The sequence below is a fragment of the Zalophus californianus genome, chromosome 6 (genome assembly GCF_009762305.2).
Source record: "Zalophus californianus isolate mZalCal1 chromosome 6, mZalCal1.pri.v2, whole genome shotgun sequence".
Taxonomy (NCBI): Eukaryota; Metazoa; Chordata; class Mammalia; order Carnivora; family Otariidae; genus Zalophus; species Zalophus californianus.
Window position 1 is genome coordinate 114,494,914 of NC_045600.1, and position 22,104 is coordinate 114,517,017.

Below are 22,104 nucleotides of genomic sequence, written 5' to 3' on the forward strand. Positions count from 1 at the left end.
ATGCAGACATGACTACACACGAGCCCCCCTCTCTCTGTGAGCACTGCACACCTGCACACACCATGCCCCTCTGCCTGGTGGGCCCATGGGCTCGCCTATCCTTCCTCTTTGTACAGAGAGCCCTGTAAGAGCCCAGAGCTGAGCCTCTGAGATCCCTCCCCTCGAGGTTTTTGCAAAGACCCTTCCATGTTGCCCTTACCTCCGGTCTCCCCCTGAGCCTCAGCTTAGGGTTTCCCAAGACTGTGATATCCCAGGGTTTTCTGGACACCCAGGGAAACCTCCCACGCTAGCCCCGGAGGACCAGAGCCCTGCTGAGGAGCAGCGGCCCTGGCGTTAGCCCCAGACAGTCGGGATTGTCTGTGTGACCTTGGGTAACCTTCTGCTCTCTCAGCCTTGGTTTGGGGGAGCGGGGATATGGGCTCCACATTCTCCAGCATAGTTTCTCAAACTGGTTCCAGAGCCCTGGAGTGCAGAAAGGTGCCTGGGGGCTTTGGAGGCAGGGGGAACCAGATATGCCCCTTCCCTTCCCACCGCAGCACCAGCACGGCTGCTTAGATCTGCATTTTATATGAGGGTTCAGGCAGGACTTAAAAGAAAAACCCATTAACTCTTTATTGATTTTGTTTTTCTGATTACAAAAGAAAATCCAACAACACGCTTGTGGGTAAGAGCCCGTGGCAGCTCCTTCATCCCCTGCTAGGAGGTGTTCACTGTAACATCTGGGTATTGTCTTCCAGCCTGTTGGGCCATATACCAACAAATTGCTCTTTATAAAAATGGGCTCATTCTGAAATAGCATTGTACAGCTTGTTCTTTTCATATTGTTATACAGAGATGTGTCTCTTTCTGTCAAATGGCTGCAGAGTATTCCAGAGTTAGATGTGCTGTATTTTATATGAACGTTCCCTTATCGTTAAGCACTGAGAAAGAAATTTCCAATTTCTTTTTTATTCTCACCAGCGATACTGCTGTGAGCATCCTTGAGTGCTTATATGTGACTGTCTCTGGTATGGTTTCTGTAGGAGAAGCTCCTAGAAGCGGGATTACTAGTTGGTAGGGTATGTGGGTTTAAAGCGTTCTCCGATATCACCAAATTACCCTTCTAAAGGTTGAGCCAATTCCCCCTCCCTCCAATGGTCTATGAGTGCTCATTTTCCTACATCCTTGCCAGCACTGGTTGTTATCAATCATTTTAATTTTTCCCAATCTGATGGGCAAAAAATGGTATCATGTCATTTTCATTTGCATTTCCCTGATAGCTAGTGAGATAGAACATCTTTTCATGCATTTATTGGCCAATTGAGTTCTTCCTCTGCGGATTTCTAATTCACTGCCAATTTTCTCTTCTTTTGTCTTTTTTCTTATTGATTTGTAGTGGCTCTTTGTATATTAGTGATGTTTTCTTCCAGTGTTTCACTTGCCTTTTAACTTGCTTATAGTGTCTTTTGCCATACAGATGTTTTACATGTTTATGTACTTGGATTTATGAAATTTTCACTTTATGGCTTCTGGATTTAATGTCTGGCATAGGAAGCCTTCCCCCACTGCATAAGATTTCATTTCAAATAAGAATTTTATTGCTGAAAAATCTTTGCAAAGCTCCAGTTTGCAGGCTTCTCCTGGCAGCTGCAGCACCGGCTCTGGGGGAGGGAGGGATGGCCCGTCTGTCCTTTCTTTTCCGTCACTGCCTTTCCGTCTGTCTGTCTGGCTTTGGAGTCGTGGTGCTCGCCCCCTCCTTTCTGTGTCTCTACTGTGTTTCTTCCCCCAGCTGGTTTCCCGTGACCGCAGTAATTAGGGACGTGAGATGGCAGCCATCTCAGTCCTTGGTTGGGAGGCTGGTGGGAAACGTGTCCAGTCCCCTCCTAGCCTAGCCCCAAGTCTTGTGGGCTGGTGGGGCATGCCCTGGCCCAGTTTTCTTTTTCAGAGACACTCATTTCCTGCTGGGAACCTTAGGGCAGTCTCTGAGCCAATCTAAGTCCCTCTTCCACTGGGAAGCCTTCCTAGATAGCTCCTTCTTCCACTTCCGCAGTCCCAGACCTGGCCTCTCTTTGTCCTCACCCGTGGTTCCCCATCTTGCCTTCTCAGCGCTGAGCAACCTGGGGCCACCTCTCAGGAACTCGGTTTCCACCTGGGTAAAATAGGTCCTGGGGGTCTGTACCAGCTGCTAAGAGGGACGGCCCATGTAGGATACAGCCGAGCTCTGGGAGGTGTGCCCTCCTGCCTGCTCAGTATTAGCCCCCTGCCAAAAAACCCAAACACCACAGGAGAGAACTTTCCTGTTGCTAACAGAGAGATTGGGACTTAGTTCCACAGGGGCAGTGACCGATGGCTAGGGCTCCCTTGTTCTCTGCCCAGTGCAGGGCCCCAGGCCCAGGGCAAGGCTTGGCTCGAGGGAGGTGCCAGGGAAAGCAGGAACAAGTCAGGAAGCTGCTGAGCCTGGGGCGGTTGGCGGGGTGGGGGTGGGGGCATGGCATTCTGGGAGCTCCTTCTGTGTAGCAAGGCACTATCCTCATGAGTCCTTATTCCTAGGGACTGGGGTTGCTCATGGGGAGCACCTCCGGGTGTTGAGGGCCCCAGGTGGGCTCAGTGTTGCCTCACCCTGGAGGCCTCTATATGGGGCCATCAGGAGGCTCTGGGCTGAGGAAGCAGCTGGGAGACGAGTCAGGGAGACCCAGAGTCTCTTTGAAGCATGGCTCAGAAGTGTGGCACTGAAGTGTCTGAGGAGACCTTCCCTGGGCTCCTGTGGCTCTCTGGACTTCTGTCCCAGCACCTTCCTTCTGCCTGTGATGGCCTGTCTCCTCTCTGAGCTCCTGGCAGGTAGGAGCGGTGTCTTTTACGTCTTTTTATTCCAGTCACCAAGCACAAAATAGGCCCTTACCAAGACTAGAATGAATGAATGACTAAATGAATAAATGAATGAACAAATGGATGGATGGATGGAAAGCTGGGGGTGTTGGGTAGAGGGTTCAGGTCTGCGGAAGAAGAGACATGGGTTCTGGGCTTGTCTTTTTGGCTGAGTTGCTGGGTGACTCTGCCCCTCAGTCTCCCCATCTGTTCAGTGGGTTGTGGGTCTCTCAAGCCCTGTGGTCCTACGACTGTGTTGACCAGAGCAGGCACATACCTATGTCTCTCTGTCTCTCTCCATCTCCCCATCTCCCCCCGCCAGTACCGACCTCTCTGATGGTAGTGTTTGCTCAGCACCTGCTGGGTGCCACCCCACAGCACAGAACCCACTTGGGCGGCACCCTGGAGTGGCAGTTTCTGCGGAAGTCTCACCTCCGCAGGGCATGTGGCAGTTCTGTTGAACACACAGGCCTCTGGTTCCTGCAGCTCCCAGAGCTCCACTGAATGGGCAAGGGGCCTCAGGAGGGCAGGTGGGAAGGCCCCGACCTCTGTGGTGGTCTCCTTCCCCCTCTTGGCTGTGAGGCCAGCAGCTGGGATTTCATGTCCTTTGTGGAACTCGGCACACAAGCAGGCCCCGGGCCAAGGAGAGCCCCTGGCTCCCACTGCTTCTCCCTGCCCCAGATCAGTGCCACGCTCTGCCTGTGGTCCCATTTCCATAGCAACTCCTTTTGATGCCACTGAGGAGAGTGGGAGCTTCAGGAAGGTTTGGGGAAGAGGGAGCGGGAGGCCCATTCATTATCTTGGAATATGGCAGCTGGGGGGCTTGGGGTGGTGCTGAGGGAATGGCTTGCCCTGCCAAGCTCAGGTGGCACTGGGCTCAGGGCTACCAGCCAGGTGGTCTGGAGGCCTGCCAGGAACAGGGCTGCTCGGGTTGGCCTGGGCCTGGCTGGCTTGTGCCAGGCTACCTGGTGCCAGCTTGTGTGGCCACTCGGGGCACCCCTGCCTGGCTAGGCCTGGCTTGGAGGACCCAGGCCTGAGGGACTGCTCAGGCTGTGGTTACCCATCTGTCCTAGGCTGGCACCACTCTGTCTTGTTTTGTCCTTTAGGAACAGCAACTTTTGGAAGGCACCGCCGGGGCTTGCTGGCCGCAGGGGGCGGAGTTTGGGGCTGGCTAACTGTGGGGCTAGGCGGGTCCCCTGTTACGGGATCTACCTTTTGCATAGCTCTGTTGTCAGGTCAGGAAAGCCACGGTGGGCCCAGAAACCTGCTCAGTGCCCATCTCTCTGCCTCATTCTTTGAGAGGTTGGGATCCCATGAAACAAGAAGTCTCTTGCCTCCAAAGAGTCCCTCCATCTTAACCTACCATGTAGGTGAGAAATTCCACCATTCACATCTTAGGCTTGACGGAATATTGATCTTGGGAAGGACCCAGAGGCCTTTGCTGTCTTCTGCCCACACGACGGCAACACCTCCGCACCCCATCCACCCATGATTCCTTCCATTTGTTCCATCTGGCAGGCCTCAGGAGTCCCCCTGGGGACCTAGGCCTGTGCCAGACGGTGCCATGTGGGGAACCAAGAGGGAAAGGAGGGGCCAACCTGGCCCTCGAGGGAGAAAGGGAGCTGCTGACCCTTGTGAGGGCTACTGGGAGCCAGGCCCGGTGAGAGGCCAGCTCTCTGCCTCTCCCTCCCTTTGTCGTGGGCTTGAGCCACCGCTGGAGGCCACTTGTGCTCTTGTTTTCTGAATCCTCGTCTTCATGTTGACTCACATTTGAAGGTGTGGGTTCCCCCCTCTCTCACAGTGCTCCCTAAGCCACACATCCGTGATGTCACGGCTATGGTGTGCTGCTCACACTGTTATTTTTGATACACGGAAGAATAAACACATACCTATGAAAATAAAAGCATCTGTCTGCGTACCACCTAGACTCCCCTTGTGCCTGCACACACTTTGAGGAGCGCCGATCAGCTGGGCACCTCTTGGCAACAGCTCAGGAAGGGATTTGGGGCTTCATCCGAGAGGTGGAGAAAACCAGGGCTCAGGAGGGAGCTCAGCCCAGGCTACACAGCTGGCATGCACGAGTGCTGCCTCCTTGGACTTCCAGCCCGAGGCCTTGCCAAGGAGACTGAGCCCCCTAGTACCCTTCCCCACTCATGGAAGTTGCCCTTGGAGAATATTTGGTGAAGGAATAAATCAGGAGAGGTGGAAAAGGAAAGGATGGGTGGGTGGGTCCTTGGGAACCAGGAGGCCGAGGCTCAGGCTGCAGGAGAGGCCCCCTGGTGCTCTGCCTGTACTCCTCTCTAGGGCCAGCCCCCAGGCCTGCCTCCTGGGCCAGGTGCTGGCTGGATACCACTGAGCACCAGGCCGGGTGCCCCTTCTCTCTGTTTATCTTCCCAGTGGACCAGGCAGGAGCACCCGTATCCCCATTTTATGGACAAGGGAAGTGAGGTTCAGAGATTTGATTGTCCCAAGATTACAGAGCCAGTGGGTGGGGAAGCATATGCAGAGCCCCACCCCCAACTTGGGGCCAGAAACCCCACCATTCCCAGGGCCCCACCTGCTGCAGCTGGTGGCACGTGAGTGTGTGTGTGTGTGTGTGAGAGTGCATGTGTGTAAATGCCAGTGTGTGAGTGATGTGTCAATGTGTCAGTAAGTGTAGTAAGTGTATGTATGTATTTGTGTGAGACCATATGTGTGTATAAGCGAGTGGGAGCATGCCAATGAGTGAGAGCACATGCGTGTATGTGTCAACAAGAGGGAGAGAGTGTGTGTGTGTGTATGTGTGTGTGTGTGATGTATGTTTATCGCCCAGCCAGGTGCGATCAGACCCACTTGTGTGTTGTGTGCATAATCTACCCCCTCCCTGCCCCCGCTCCCTGGAATTTCCCCCTGTGGCCTGGCCCTGGCTGACAGCTCATCTCCTCTTTCTCCCACAGCCTCCTGTGCCCACAGGCCCTGAGGCTCCGGTGCCTACAGGCAAACAGGGCGACTGAGTCACACCCAGGCTGACCCCAACCCACTTGCCTTTCCCCAACGCCTGCCTGACCTGAGGTAAGAGGCCACCGTGTTCCGCAGGGCAGAGTGGGGGCGGCAGGGGCCATGGAGGCAGGTGTGGGGTCCCCAAGGGAGAGGCTGTAGGGAGGCCATGGAAGAGCAGTCTTTTTGTGGGTTCCCCCCTCTCTTATGCCCCACGGGAAGCCCAGTCTGGGCGGTTGGTGTGGCAGTGCCACCTTCTGCTGGCCCTTGCGAAGGCAGGGCTCTGAGAGCCAGATCCCCAGCCTGGGATGTTTGGAGTGACATGGTTTCATGGATGCGCCGGCTAACGGGTTCCCGTGTGGTGTGGGAGGGCACCGATGGTGAGCCGGAGGGATCTGTCCTTGGTTCGGTCACATTGTTGGCCAGGTATATGCATGACTTCAGGAGGGAGAGGAAATGTGTGGATTGAGACTGTCAGGGCCCAAGAAACCGTCAAGAGACACTAGCACAGACCCCAGCGTGTGGAGTTTACCAGAGTTCCCAGCCAGAGTCAGCACACAGATCTGGACGCCTTCAGGGCAGGAGGAGGCTCAGTCCCAGGTGTGTGCATGTGACAAGTACTGGCAGCCAGGTGACCTTGGCTCTGTGTGAGCAGAGTGGATGGCCTGGACTGTATCACGAGGAATGGGATATTCAGAATGTGGGAGGTGACGGGCCCTCCCACTGTGTCCCATGTGAGGCAAGTCCTGAAGAAGTGGTAGATGGGAAAGGAAGGGGACCTGGGGTGCTGCCTGACTTGACTCCTGGCTTGCTTTGACCTTGGACAAGTGACTTCTACCCTTTATCTGGGCCAATCCGCTGTTTTTTACAGGCTTCTGGGACCCATGAGAAGGCTGCAGAGGGGCTTTGCTAACTAGAAGGAATGCTAGGGGAAGGCTGGGGGCAGCAGGCTGGACTGCAATGTTATGCCCATTTTCAGAGGAAGAAGACCCAGAGGCTCAGCAGAGCAGTGGGCCTTGAACCCCTTCTCCTGAAGGATTAGGTGACAGTGATGGTGTGGCCGAGGCTCAGCCAGTGCTGGCTTCCCGCCCAGGAAGCTAGTGGGGTGTGGCAGGGAGCTGACGGTTGGATTTCCTTCCGGACTCTAGGCCTCGCTTTGAAGTCCAGTTATCTCTATTGAAATATTCCTGCCAATCAGTCAGTTCTGGGTGGATTGAGCAGCTAATTAGCCCCTCTGGTTTAACCTGTAATTGCTGCTGGGAGATGGGGAGAGGATGTGGTCAGGGTTATTTGCAAGGCCACCAAGGGCGATGGGAGGGCTGTGGGCAGGGGCATCAGGGAGGCAGGGAGGCCGGGCCCTGCTCCCAGCCTCATCAGGGGCCACAAGCATCCTCCCCGCTGCCCAGGGGGACAGCCTCAGGCAGCAGGAAGCTCAGCGGGCAGAGACAGACTGGGGAACTAATGTGGGGTGCAAGCTGCTCCCTCAGCGGGGCTGTGGGGCTTGGAGGAGGGGATGTCTGGGCTGAGCCATGAAGGCTAACGGATTCTTTGAAAATGTTCTATTTTTCTCATTATTTAAAAAAAAAGTAACAACAGCATGCATTCTCTATAGAAAACATGAGCATTTGAGTGTTTTGCCTGTCAGTCTTTTACCAAATATGTATTTATGACATAATTGGGATCAGACTGTACTTACTGTGTTCTAACCTGCCTTTTGTTCTTCATACTATACCAAGATCATTTTCCCATCATGAAATACTCTTCTGTAATGTGATTTTTAATGGCAGCGTAATGTTCCAGCCTGTGTGTGCTGTAGCATGTGTAACAATTCTCCTTTACGTATTTTGATTGTTTCCAGCCGTGTGTCATTATGAATAGTGCTTGCTCCAGCAGGAAGACCTATGCAGGGTTTTGACGGTTTGGGGGAGGGGAGGATGTAGCGGCAGGGACTTTGTTGGAGGGTTTGAAGAGTGCCGTGCCTAGGAGGGCGCAAGGCTGGTCCCGGGGAGTTTCTGAGGGGTGCCGGGGGGCTGAGACCTGACCCAGCAAAGCTCTGGAGGGTTTGCCTTGCTGCCTCCCGCCTCCCGTGCCCTCCCCACTGCCCACTCCTCTGGTGCTCCTGTGGTTGGAAGGGAGGGGGCAGGATGGCAGGGTGGGGGAAGGACAGGCAGGGCTGAGGGTCCCAGGTGCTGTAGCCCTTGACTTCTCGCTCACTGGTGGGCTCAGGGGCATTTAAATCAAGCCCCTCGATCTCTGGCAAGCCCCGCTTGGCTCTCTGCCTTGCAGGAAGGATGCACACACAAGCTCTGAACATTTACTGACTCCTGAATCAGAGAAGCCTTCCTTCATCCCCTCGCTGGGAAGTGGAAGGTGGCCCCTGATCCCGAAGAGCCAGGGAGGAAGGCTGGGCATGTGATGTCACTTTCAGGAGGCTTCTCTGAGCTCCGGGCTCATCCCCAGTACTCCAGACTAGACAGAAAAAAACCCAGATTAAGTAAATTCATTGTATAAGGTTAGGGAGTAATAAGTGCCATGGAGAAAAATAAGGTAGGAAAAGGAAGTGGACGAGCAGGGGAAGCCATTCTCTGCAGGGTGGTCAGGAAAAGGCATCTCAGGTGAGGTGCCCTTTGAGCAGAGACCTGAGGGGAGTGGACAGGCCCTGAGCTGGGAGCAGCCGGTGGGGAAGAGGGGCTGAGAAATAGGGCCGTGCAGCGCCTTGAGTTAGGATGGATGGAGGTGATTTGTGGCTCAGAGGCTACCACTCACTGCCTCATAGGGAAAGGGCTGTGGGGGGGAGGGGCAAGAGCAGAGGCTGGTTGGTGGTTAGGAGGCCCCAGCATCCGTCCAGAGAGAGATGGCAGGCCAGGCCTAGGTGGGGAGACTTGGCTGCTTGCGGCAGGCTGAGGGTGGGCTGCAGGCGAGGGGAGATCAGAGCCCGAGAACAAGGTGGGTGTTGCAGGCTTTGACTGAGCTAAGCAACCGGGAGCTGAGCAAGGGCAATGAAGAGTCCTGCTTGGAGGCAGCTCCCACTATGTTCAGACCATGGTCGCAGCCCTCTGTGCATCTCTGCACTTGAGAAGTCAGCATCCACATGGCTGCGCAGGCCGTGGGTCTGTGAGGCTGCAGCTGAGGCAGAGGCTGGGGCTGGGTGTGTGAGGGAGGGAGTCGGGGGCATCTGGCACGCGGTGTTTTAAAGCTTCTGAGGCTGGACCAGGTCTTGAACCTGGGTGATCCAGCCCATGGGGTCTCCCTGCCTGGGGGGGTGCCTGTTACTCTAGCCTTGCGATGAGCTCTCTGGAATGACCAGCCCAGAGGGACTGCCGCCAGCTCCCCTCCCAGCTGCTCCTCCCAAATGGCCTCACGGTTGGCACTGTCATTTTGTAACATTCTTCAGGGCTGCTGTGGGCAGGGAGTGGGGTGCGGATACTGAGCCCAAGCTTCTCACACTGTCCCCGCAGGGGAGCCTCAGCCGGGGAGTCTGGAGCAGCCCAGGCCCCCCTGAGCCCTCCTGGTGGTCACTACTACAGGCCTGCCTTCATGCCATGCTCCTCCTCAACAGCACCCCCCCCACCCCGGGGTTCCTTGCTGTCTGAGGTTGAGCTCCAGACTCCTCCTTCTGGGTATTCAGGGCCTGTTGTGATTTGGTTCAAGGCTGCCCTTCCTAGCCTTCTTTCCCACAAGGGACTCTTTGTCCTCCACCCCGCGCAGGCTCCATCTCACCTTCCATTACTTCCATCCCGAGAGCCTTTCTCCCCACCAGCCAAATCCCACCCCTTCCAGAACGTCTCCCCCACTCTCCTGCCCACTTTGGCCCCTTTGAATGGCTGTTGGTACCTTTTATCTAGGGCGCTACCCTGTCATTTTGCTGTCATCACCCTCACCTGGTCTTTATCTTTGCCCTGCTCACCCTCTCCTGCATCAGTCCCCTGCCTGAGTGCTGCCCCCGCCCCCTGCTCCATTATCAAAGCTCTTCCCAAATGGAATCGTGCTCAACCCCTGGAGCTCAACCCCTGGAGCCTGGCTTTGCATCAGGGGCCCATCAGGACCTTCTGATCCAGAGTCACCAGGGGAACCCAGGAATCTGGATGGCTAACGAGCTCCACAGTCACTTCTGATGATCGGCCGGGTTGGGCTGTGCTGGCCCAACCCAGACTCACGCTGCGGGAGGGCTGGTGTTCCTGGGAGCGTGGCCTCTGACCTTTCCTTGCACTCTGGCCAGGGTGGGGACCTCGCTCTCTCCAGGCCAGCCCAGGCCCCGGCGGCAGCTCTGCTGTGGACACAGCTCCACCTTGTGCTGGCTGAAATGAACGCGCCTCCCTGAAGCCTCTGTGGGTGGGTCTAGGCTCCACATGGGGCGGGGGCTGCTTTTGGCACCTGGAAGCTCTCCTTTCCTACTCACGGAGGGTGGGGGGCAGTGAGGGGGCTTGGCAAAGCATGGGGACTTGGGTGATGTCTGTGGCTTGATGGAGGACTCACCTCCGGCCACGTCCGCCTGCCTGGAGCAGCTCCCCCTATGTTCAGACCGTGGTCGCAGCCACACGCCTGGCCCTCTGTGCGTCTCTGCTGACTTAGCCGGCCTGAGGGTGTTCGAGACCTGGGCCCATTCCTCCTCTCCTCCTTATCTCAGCCGAGTGGAAGGTGGATGCTGGGATCCCGTCCGTTCTCACAGGCGCTCACCGGGGGCCTGCTGTGTGCCGAGCGCTGTGCCGGGGCTGATGGGAACGAGCCAGGGGTAGAGAAGGTGGGGTGTGTGTAGAGGGACTCAGCTGCCGCAGACCTGAGTCAGCATGAAAAGCTGGGTGTGTGGGTGTCGCAGTTTGCTGGGTCTGGTGTACAAGGCCCCAGACGTGGGGAGCTTACACAGAAATGTGTTGGCTCCCAGCTCCGGAGGCTGGAAGTCAGGAAGCCCCGTGTCGACGGGGCTGTGAGGAAAGGGCCTGTCGGTGGCTTATAGATGACCGTCTTTCTCGTGTCTGGCCATATCGTCTTCCTTCTGTGTGCGTCTTGTCCAAATCTCCCTTTCTTTTAAGGGCACAAAGCCATATGAGATTAGAGGTCCACCCTACTCCGCTATGAGCTCACCATAATTAATTAATTACACCTGCAATGACCCAGTTTCCAGATAAGCTCACATTCTGAGGCCCTGGGGTTTAGAAGTTCAACATCTCCATTTTGCGGGGGGCGGGACACATTTCAATTCATAACAGTGTGCGAGTAGCCTGGGATTTCCACGGCAATGACCGCAGTGGATCAGGCCGCCTTGGTGGTGGTGAGCATCTCATGCCATGGGGTATGCAAGGGGAGTGTCAAGGCTGCTCCAAGCCATTGGGGATAGAGAGGGGAGATTCCTATATGAGGACTGGGACCAGGGCTCCTCGGAGGAGGTTTGCTTCAGCTCGGGGTGTTAACGGGGAACCAGTACCTGTACACTCTGGGTGGAAGGCAGATGCACACAGTTGGAGGTGGGAGGAAGTCCCCGGCCTCTGCACCCCCTGGCTGGGTGGGCGGCTGCTTTCCCCGGGGGGGTCTCAGTCTACCTGCCTGTTTTTGTCACCAGCCTCTGGTGAGGCTCGAAGGAGAGAATAAATAGGAAGGTGCTTTGCTTTTGTTCATTTTCATTTGTTCATTTCATTTGTTGACTCTGTAGATGTTTTATTACATGCGGCTCTTTGCTAGGCCCTGTGCTGTCCCAGGGACACAGAGATGAGAGGGTCACGATCCTGGCCCTCGAGGAGCTCACAGGCCGTGGATGGGGCAGGTGGGTGAAGGTTATGCCCCCTCTGGAGTCAGCTGGACTGGGATCCAGTTCAAGCTTTGCCTCCTGCTAAAGGCATGAATTCAGGCTGTTTACTTAAGCTTTCTGGGCCTTAGTGTTTTCATCGGCAAATTGGGAATAATAACAGCACTCACCCTGTGTGGATTAAGTAGTTTGGTGCACATAAGAGCTTAGAGCAGGGTCTGGCATGTAGTAAATACTCAGTAAACGTCATTCTAAGTCATCAGCTACAAGACAGCGTGATCGAGGGTAGTAGAAGGGGCTTATGAGGGGTTATGCAGAGAGCGTTGGGCTCTGGGAACTCAGCAGACGGGGTCCCTGCCCTGTGTGGATGCCCTGTCATCCAGCTAACTCTATGCTCTGCATGGGGGTGCTGAGAGGGATGTGGGGCAGGTGGACCCAAAAGGAGAGGTTCAAGGCCTTCTGACAGTCATGGGTGGGGGGGGCCTGGGGGTCTGTGTGGGTGGGTGGGGCGGCCGCTGCCACCCCTGCCTCTGCCTCTGGGGTGCTCTGCGGTCGTGGAAAGGGTGCTGAGGTGCTGGGCCTTTGTTAGCCTTTGTGTTTAGTCCACAGGTTTCGGCGAGAGAAGATGGTGGGGAAGCCAAATTAAAATTCCTCTTTGAGAAGTGAACAACTTCCCAATTAAAGGATTCTTATTTGTGAGATGCCTTGGAGGCCTTTTCAATCAAGAGGCTCTTCTGAGTAAGAAAAGGACTTGAGCTGGGTTTGGAGAGGCGGGGTGGAGCCTGAGCTGCAACCGAGAAGCGGGGGGGATGCTGAAGACACCCCAGCCTTGGGAACAGTGGCTCTGTGGGGTGGGCTGGGGTGAAGCTGTAGCTCCTTTCTGCTCAGCAGTGGGGGTGGGGGTTGGCGTAGGGAGGGCAGAGACAGGGAGCTGTCTCCACTCGAATCTGCTCAGCCCTTAAGCCCCCTCTGGCCCCAGGCTGAGCTGTATGCACCAGGGCCCTCTGCCAGCACCCCCTGTCTTCCTCAGCAGACCCTGTGCTCTTGCCATCAAGCCCAATGGAGCTGGGAGGAGGCTGGGGTGGGCGTCTGGCTGTCTGGAACGGTGGATGTGGCCTGGACCTCGTGCTCAGGGGCAGCCAGATGGGGGGCAGTGTCCTCTTGGCTTCTGAGACTGCAGGTTCCCTGCTGCCCCTGCCACATCTGCTACCTCGAGCCAGGCTCTCCTGGTGACATCCTGGGTGTGGCTCTGTCGCTGTTTGGTGGATGTGTCCACCTGCCTTTCGGCCTGGCACCTCCACCCTCCACCCTCCACCCGACTCTCCCCAGCTGGCTTCCTGGGAGCCCAGATCTGCCGTGGGGGGGGGGCTGAGTATCTGCGGGGTGTCCCGGGAGGGGAGCATCCTCAGATCCTGCCGGAGTCAGGCAGCCTCGCTTCCCTGAGCGCCTCGGATGTTTGAGGCAGCAACTGCCTGAACCCTACTTACAGATGAGGAAGCAGAGGCTCAGTCAAGTGAGGTGACCCCTTGACACGGAGAGGAGTTCTTGCCAAAAGGAGCTTGTCGTCCCATGACCCCCGAGGCCTTCCAGGTCACTGAGCCGAAAGGAGCTGGAGGGGACATTGGCCAAAGCCCTCCCCTCAGTGGGCAGGCCGGGCCTTTACCCCGAGCCCCAGTCGGTCTACCCCCAGGAGTTGAGGAGGCCTGCCACGGATGGCTCTGCCGTCCAGGTGGTGTGGAGGGTGGTGGGAGCGCTTTCAGCCCACACCTGCCACCCCCTCCCCCAGCATGTCCTACTTTCTGGGAGCCACTGCAGCGAGGCTGTCTGGGTACATACCCAGCACCGTGAGAGCTGGGCCCCTTGGAAAGGTCAGCCGACCATGTAGGCGCTCCCTGGAGCCCTGGGGCTGGGCCAGTGATTGGGAGAGCATGATGTACTGGTTGGGGACAGGGAGGGGTTGTCCAGCAGCCAGGGAGAGGGTGGGTCACCGGGGAGACCTCATGTGGGTTGTCCCGGTCGGGTGCGCTGACCAGGCTGCCTGTGTGTTCTTGAGCAAGTAACAGGCCTCTCTGGACCTCCGTTTCCTCCTGGGTGGCACCGAAACAGTGGAGCCTAGGCGGTGAGGGTCACCAAGGATAGTGTGTGTGAAGTGGAGGGCTGGTGGGCCACATACGTGGAGTGTGGATTTGTGGACCTTGTGTTCACATCGCAGCCCCGCTGCTTGGGCAGGTGCTTCACTTCTCTTAACCGCTGCATAATAGGCAGAACGATATCTTTCTCACAGGGGTGTGTACTCCATCTGTAGGAATCCTCTGTGCCCTTCCCCCTGAATCATTTAATGAGCCCATTCTTCCTGAGGACCCAGTGGGCTTTGCCTGGACTTGGTGGTCACAAAGTGAGTAGGTGACATGGTCCCTGCTTTTAGGTAGTAACGAGTAGTTAGAGTGCCTGAGGAGATAGGCTGTGAGCCCCGGGAAAGGGAGACAGGAGCTGAAGAAGTCAGGAAGGGCTTCATGGAGGAGGCCAGACCTTAATGTTCAGGAGGATTTGGGAAGCAGGAGTATAGAGAGGCACACCTGGTTGGGGATAGTGTGAGCAAAGACCAAGCAGGAGGAGCAAGCACAGGGTAGGTTGTGAGCTCCTGAGAGCAGGCAGTGGGAGGGTGGGGAAGGAGAGGGCATATAGGTCAAAGCTCAGAGAGGTCCCAGTCCTGGAGCCCCGGGGGGGGGGGGTAGGGGAGTTGGGAATGGGATAGCTGTCTCCTGACATAGGGGGACAGCAAACATGCAGCCTAGATCCCAGCACAGAGCTTGGCATGGGGCTGTGGGGAGCCGTGGGGAGTCAGTGTAGGGTCCATGCACAGGCAGGGCTCCCCGGGCTGCAGGGCCTCAGGTAGGAGGTATGGAGGCCTGATGCGAGCCTGGGAGGGGGCTGGTGGCAGCTGTAGGAGGGGCCTGTGGGGAAGCTCTGACAAAGGGAGGTGGGGGTCAGCCTGAGGGCAGTGTGGGGCCAAGGTTAAGGAACCAGGTGGTTTGGCTTCTCAAGGCCAAGAGACTAAGAGCTGGAGAAGTGGGAGGGGTCTCTGGCAGGATGGGAGGGCTGGGAGACTCCCCCTTATTGAGCACCCACTATGTGCCAGGCTGAGTCAGACTTGCTCTGAACTTGGGCTTACACAACAGCCCAGCGCGGGGGGCTGACACTTAGCCTCATCCTAGGGCCCATGGAAACTAGGCTCAGAGAAGCTAGTGACTCACCCGCCCTGGTTCACATTTCAAATCTGAGCTCCAAACTTTGTGCCTTTTCAGTGGCCCCATGCTGTGGTTTTTAGAGGTGATGATAGACTTTCCTGGGTGAGCTTGGTTAAAGGGACACCCTGGTTTTGTCTCTCTTGGGGAGGCTCAGAGTTGAGGGCATGTCCCAGTGTCACACAGCCCTGGGATCTGCAGTCCCTGGCTCCTTGGAGAGGACATGAGTGTGCTCCTATCCTCCATGGAGTCCGGTGACCCCTGCTGGGCCCCACCAGGTCTGTGGATAGAGGGAGTCTTCCAGCCACAGGCCTACTCCGGTCTCTTCTGAGGGAGGCTTTAAAATCTCAGCCCCAAATTAAAACCTATGAGTGCTTCAAAACAATGAAAAATTTCCCTAATAAAAGAGGAGGCACACTCAGGCATGTCCTAAATGAATGGAGTGACTTCCGGGATTAATCCAGGATGTATGGGAGGGCGCCCGGCCCGGGGGAAAAGCGTGCGATGGAGATTGTAACAAATTGTTTGCTCGCAATTCTTAATGTGCACCGGCTGCAAGCGGAAGGCACCTTGGCCACTGGCAGCCGTGATCCCTCATTAGCTGGCCCGGGGCAGAGTCTCTGCTAGGGCAGCCTTGCCTCTAGGCCTCTGGACTTTCAGTGAGGACCTTCCATCCCCATAAGCCAGTTGAGTGGGACTGAGTGGGCCCCAAATCTGTCCTTAGGGCACCTACCCCAGGGCCTTTGGAGTGCTGTTGCTCCCCCTGCTCTGTGCCCTTGGCCAGGTGGGAGGGGCGGTGCTTGCTAAATAGTAGCTCCTCCTCCTCCTTAGGTGGTCCTGCTCTTACTCTGGGCTTCCCGCACCTCCAGGGACTCAGGCTGGCCTGTTCCTCCGACACGGCTCACTCTGGGAGTCCCCAAACAGACCTGTCTCAGTTTACCTGTCAGCTTGGGCAGGTGCTGGCTCCCCAGCTCCCTTGCCTCAGGCACGGGAAGGAGTGGGGGCAGGGCTGTCCTCCCCGGGCCTGCTCTCCAGGCCTCCTCACTTTGTGCCGAACCTGGGGAAGGGACGCTAAGCCATTTCACGCACTGGAACACCACCTCTAAGGTGCGGGCGATGGAGAAAGACCTCCCGGGTTCCGTTTCCCACTCCCAGCCGGGGTGCGGGCCGCACAGAGACCAGAGCGCCCCGGTCTGAGGCAGGCAAGCCTGCACTGGGGCCCTGGCACCCAGACCACTCCTGCAGTCTTTCCCAGCTTCCTCACCTGTGAGAGAGAGGGCTCTTCTTATCGTCACCCTCGCCTCCCATTTCTGAGAGCACAATCTCGTTCCCCCACGCTGCCGTCCGAGGAGGCGGGTCCTGTATTAGCCTGTTAGGCAGCTGAGGGCACAGGCTCAGAGAGGTCAGGTGAGTCTCGAGGACTGGTTGGGTCAGGATGCACACCTGCTCTTGCCGTCCCTGTAACTGCTTCGTCAAGTTGTTTAGAGGAAGGGGCCCGGATCACGGGTGCCGCTCCGCAGAGCTCGCCTCCCCCGGCTCCCTCTCCTCAGCTGAAGAGGCTGGGCACAGAGCGCCCTGGCCCCTTCTCACCAGCCGCTCTGGCTTAGAGCCGACTGTCCATTCATTCATTCATTCATTCACTTACTCACTCCCTCATTCCCTTCCCAAGCATTGATGAAACCCCTCCTAAATGCCGGGTGCTGCTCTAGTCCTGCCTGGGGAAGCAGCACCTAGAAGGGTACACACGCTGCGTCTGCGCTCGGGTGGTTTCTGTTCCTGTGGGAGTGACGGTGAGCCAGGCCACAAATAATGTGAAATTGGGAGGGGAGCAGCCAGGACCATGAGATGGGGAGTGGCTGGTGTCGGCTGCATGGCTTTAGAGCAGGAGGCATCCAGGCAGGCCTCTCTGGAGAGGTGGCACTGAAGCCGAGACCTCACGTCTGAGAGGAAATGGCATTCCAGGTGGGACTGAACAGTTAGGCAAGGGCCGAGTGGTGGGAAGGAGCCGGTGTGTTTAAAAACCAGGAGGAAGACAGAATGGCTGGCGGTCGGGGAATGAGGGAGGGAGGGAGGGAGGAGTGGGGGGGGAATGGTGAGGGGGTACTCAGAGCCCCCACAGAGGAGCAGGTTTTATTCAGAGTGCAGTGGGAAGCTCTGGAGAGCGCTAAGCAGGAGAGTGACAGGATATGATCTGTGCTTTTCAAATCTGGCCACCCTGGGGAGAGAATGGATTAGAGTCGGTGGCAGGGAGAGCAGGGAGCCCGCTGGGGAGGCTGGTGCCAGGTCTGGAGGAGAGCCGTGGGTCATGGTGGGGGGTGGTGGCTGGTGGATGGTGAGAGATGGATGGGAGGGGGAGATGTGGAGTTGGTCCTGGGGTGGGAAGGCTGAGAGACAGGGTCGGGGACAGTCCGTTTGGCCTGAGTGACAGGCTTGGTGGTGGCCACCATTTTCGGAGATGGGAATCTGGGCCAGGTGGGAGCGTGATGACTTATCTGTATTTGGACTTGTTCCGTGTGAGGTGCCAAGGAACCCCTCAGTGGAGCATCACTCCCTCGGCCAGTATTGGAACCTTCTGCATGTCTGTAGATGCTCTCAAAAGAGCTTCTCACGTCTCGTCACGCTTCTTCCAAGGTCAAAGGCTTTGCTCTAATACGTTGTGTCATCTCATTGCCAAGTCCATTTTTCAGATGAGGGAATCGAGAGGCTCACCTCAGCCCACCCAGGGCCTTCCTGTAGACATGATACTTGATAGAAGGGTGGCAGGAAACCTCGGGGAGCCCAACACCATCTCCTGCTGATGCCTGGTGTGTGTGCGTACATGCACGTGCGCGCCCACGAGCATGCGCGTGTGTCGGGCCCATTAACAAACAGAGAAATAAATTAACAAGTATTCAACCCACCAAATGTTCCTTCTGTTCTGTATAATAGAGCATGGGAACATAATTTTCCCCTGGAGCAAATTGCTACAGCTGAACCTGCTCCTCATTTTCCTCCAAAAACTGCTTAAAATTCTGGAATGCTTGTTGATTTCGGGTCCTTTCCTTTTCTGCCTCCTGTCCCCAACCCCCAGTCTGTTTCCCTCCACCTTCCCCGTGCAGGGCCTCAGAGGAGCCAGACTGCCATGGAGGAAGAGGCCCCACCCTGCTGACCGGAGGAACGGGGCAGGCCCGCAGGGCGGGGGTCGGGGGGAAGCAGCTCAGGCCAGGGGCACAGAGGCTGAGGGACTTTGGGTGTGCTGAACGTGAATGAAATGCCCAGGGCTGGCAGAAGGACCAGCAGCTTCCTCCCAAGCCCTGCCACAGGCATGCTGTGCCACTTTGGGCACACCGTTGCGCTTTCTGGGCTTTAGTTTCTCCCTGGAAAGTGGGTCTGAACACACCTGCCATCCCCAGTGAACACACCTGTGGTGTAGAGTATGCTGTGTAAATGTGAACCACCTCCTTCTGAGGACACCACCTGTGTTCAGGGAATGGCATGCCCCCCTCCCGCACCCTATTCCCACGCCCTTCAGCGGTGCCTTTAGATTCGGGGACTCTTGCCCTGCTTCTGCAATTCTCTAGGGTACTTCTCGTTTTCTTAAAGCAAATTAATTTCAAGCCACTTTAATTAAATGTGTCTTATAAAAATGTATATTTATTTATAGACCTTCTCTCTGCATATCCTAATCATTTCTATCACTCAGAGCCCAGCGCTGGTCTCCATTTGCAGGTAGCCCCCTTAGGGGTGAGAGTGTGGGGTTGGGGGCGATCCCTGCATGCTGACCCCCGGCTGGCTTGGGCCAGACCGAGTTACCTTTCATGGGGGCGGCAAGGGAAGCTGGGATCCTGGGCTCAGGAGCCATAGAATTCCAACCTGCTACCCCTGTCTCTGAGGGTCGGGCTGTGTGGAAGACGCAGAGTTCCCTCAGCCCCACACCTGTCTCTGTGTTCCCCCGCAGAGGAATTAAACTCCAAAGGAACTGCTGAGGCTTTTCAGGTCTGGTGAAGGCTAAGCTTTGGCTGGGGTCCAGTGTGTGGCCACAGTTCCAGCTGGCCAGAATCTGGCCTGTCTCTGAGCCATAGGACAGCCCCAAATCTCGTCTCCTCCAGGAAGTTGCCCTCGACTTCGCCCCTGTCTTAGCCTGCTTGGCTGCTACAACTAAGTACCATAGACTGGGTGGCTTAAACAACAGATGGTAATTTCCTTGCAGCTCTGGAGGCTGGAGGTCTGAGATGAGGGCGCCAGCATGGTTAGGTTCTGGTGAGCCCTCTTATTGGCTTGCAGGTGGCTGCCTTCTTATGTGCTCACATGACAGAGAAAGACAGGGATGAAGGGATATTTCTGCTGTCTCGTCTTTATAAGGATGCTAATCCTATCATATTAGGACTTGATGCTTATGACCTCATTTAACTTTGATTATTTCCTTACTCCAAATATAGTCCTACTGGGGGGTTAGCCATTCAGCATATAAACTTTGGGGGACACAATTCAGTCCACAGGGGGCCATCCCTGCTCTCTTGGCCCCTGGCTACGGTAAAGTGGCACGGTCTGCCATTTGTTGCACATCGTTGGCTTTGATGTCCCCCAAGGTCTCCTCCCTTGGAGCGCAGTCCTCGGCATGCCGGGGGGCTCCATAATGACACGGTGCTTGAGCTGCTTCCTGGCTGGGGCCACAGTTTGGGGGAATTTCCAACTCCTTCCCCTGGCACATGGTGGGTGGTACTGAACCCCAGCCTCTCCCCACCTCTAGGCTGCCTGTTGGTCGTCTGAGGTAGGGGAGTCTCCAGACATCCTCACCTGCCGCATCCTTGGCTTCAGTGGCCTACCATTGCTCCCAGGGAAAAGTTCAAACCCTCTGGCCTGCTCTCCTAGGCCCTTTGACCCTGGCCCCTGCTCCACCCTTGTGGACCCTCCTTTCCTGTCCTCTCCCTTGTCCCCAAATAGGTCTTACTATTTTGTTTCCTGTCTCTGTACCTGCTCTTCTCTTGCCAGGTATAAACTCTCTTCTCATCCAGTCAGTAAACTCCTACTTATCCTGCAGAGCCCTCCCAAGCACAGCCCTTCCCCAATCCCCTGGGCTGAGTTGGTCCCTCCCTACTCTGACCTCCCATGACACTCTGGGCTTCCCTGCCACTGTGCTTAACACCCTGGATGGGCCTTGTCAGGGGCTGTGTCTGGTTTACCGCAGGGTCCCGGTGCCTCCTCAGTGCCTGACCCGTCATTATCTATGGAGTGAATGAAGGGATGAATATTTGAGTACCTAGTAGTCCTGGGAGACTAGACCTGGGAAGCTTGTCATCATGGAGCTTACATTCAACAAGGGGCACAAGCAATGTATGTATTGTGTTGGTGATGAAGTCAAGTAGAAGACCAACAGGGAAACGGGGAAAGAAATGTGAGGGGTGAGGGTGCTCCACTGAGAAGGGGACTTTTAGGTGAAGACCTGGAGGAGGCAAGGGAGCCACGTGGCTACCTGGGGAGAGCGTTCAAGGCTGAGGGAGCAAGGACCCCCAGGTGGGAGACTGCCTGGCCTGTGTGCAGAGCAGGGAGGAGGCTGTAGTGGCAGGAGAAAGGGGAAGGGGAGAGAGGGGTGGGAATCGATACTGGAAAGCAAATGGGGTCAGAACTTGCAGAGCCTTCGTAAGGACTCTGGTGTTAGCTCTGAGTGACATGGGAGTCACTGCGGGGTTTTGACGGAGCGACATCTGTGACTTCGGTTTTCAGGGTCCCTCTGGCTGGTGTGTTGAGGCCACTGTGGGAGGCAGGTACCCAAGGAGGAGGCTGTGGCAGTAATCGGGAGGGAGGGCTGGGGGCTTGCAGCACGGTGGTGGCTGTGGGGGTGGTAAGAGGTGCTCAGATTCTGGATAGATTTTGAAGGTAAACCTAACAAGACTTGCTGGTGGTGGGTCAGCTGTGGGGGTGAGAGAAAGAGGGAACTAGGTGCTGACCCCATGGTTTTGGGGCTGGGTAACTGGGGATTCCACTACCTGAAATCCTGAAATGGGAAGCCAGCAGGAGGGGCTTGGTGTAAAATGAGGCACTCAGCTGTGATCATGGCAGGGCAGGGCACCTCTAAGTTGTCCAGGAGGGGTGTCAAGTAGGTAGTTGGTGACTGTGGTAGGCTAAATTATGCCTCCCAAACATGTCCGTGTCCTAATCCCCCAAACCTGTGCAAGTTACCTCATATGGAAGTCTCTGCAGATGTGATAAAGTTAAGGATCTTGAGATGGGAAGATAGTCCTGGATGGTCCGCAATCACTCGTGTACTTAGAAGGGGAGGCAGAAGGAGACTAACTACAGAGAAGGCCATGGGACCACCGAGGCCGAAATTGGCGTGATGCTGCCACAAGCCAAGGAGTCCTGACAGTCAGGATACTGGAAGAAGCAAGGATCGGATTCTCCTCTGGTGCCTCCAGAGGGGACCAGCCCTGCTGACATGGTGATCTGGACCCATCAAAACCAGTTTCGGAGTGGCGGCCTCCAGAACTGTGGGAGGAAAAGTCCCTGCATTGTAAATCACCTGGCCTGTGGTGATTGTTACAGCAGCCCTAGGAAGCCGGTGTGGTTGTAAGTGGCCTGGAGAGAGCGGGAGAGGAGTGCCCCCTGTGTTCTGGCCCAGGAAGAGAGGGGTGCATGCCTGCCTGCAGGCTGTGGGGTCAGAATGCCCACACGAGTGGGATCCAACTTGCGTGAGGGTAGCGATGTTGGTGGTCCCAATGCTTCTGCCAACAGCCTGCCCGCCCTGCACTGGTGCTGACTGAATCCTGGGGGCCTGGGGGGGTGGGGGAGGAATGCGGGGTGGGAATGCTTGCAGTATGTCCAGACCTGGGTTTCTCGCCTCTAATGTTATCTCAGTGGTGGTGGTGGCGGGGGGAACGTATCTGCAGGGAGGGCTCTGAGGAAGAGCCCGAGTCTCCCCAGGGTGGTGGGCATGCCTCACCTGGCCAGGCTAGAAGGCTGCTTGGAGCAGAACCCTTACAAGCTGGGCTCTGAGACCAGCCTGCCCGGCTTTGAATCCTGGCTTCCCCACCTGCAAGCTGGGTGGCCTTGGCTGTGCCTGAAGTGTCCTGTCTGGAAATTGGGTGTATTAGTGGTGCTGGCCTCTGGGCCCACTGTGAGGCTTACATTGGTACACAGAAACACATAAAAACGCTTAGAACACCCTCAGGCCTTGGGGAAGCCAGGACTGTGGCAAGGAGCGTTACAGTCTGTGGTTTTGGGTTCAAATCCCTGCTCCCTCACAGACCAGCTGTGTGACCTTAGACGCTCTGTTTTTTCTTCTTCATGCTGGCTGCCTGCAGGGCTGTTGGGAGAAGGGCT

The 22,104-nt window shown here is 56.4% G+C and overlaps 1 protein-coding gene across 5 annotated transcripts in view; it reads left to right on the top strand.

Annotated features, from left to right (window-relative positions):
• The window catches only part of LINGO1 (leucine rich repeat and Ig domain containing 1), a 189,732-nt gene that overhangs the window by 15,939 nt on the left and 151,689 nt on the right, over positions 1-22,104 (top strand). For 4 of the 5 annotated variants that reach the window (XM_027570673.1, XM_027570674.1, XM_027570675.1 and 1 more), the window contains exon 2: positions 5,781-5,895. The exons of the other annotated variant lie outside the window; for it this stretch is intronic. The gene's annotated coding sequence lies outside the window, so the exon portion shown is untranslated. The remainder of the gene's footprint in view (positions 1-5,780; positions 5,896-22,104) is intronic. 5 annotated transcript variants of the gene reach the window in all.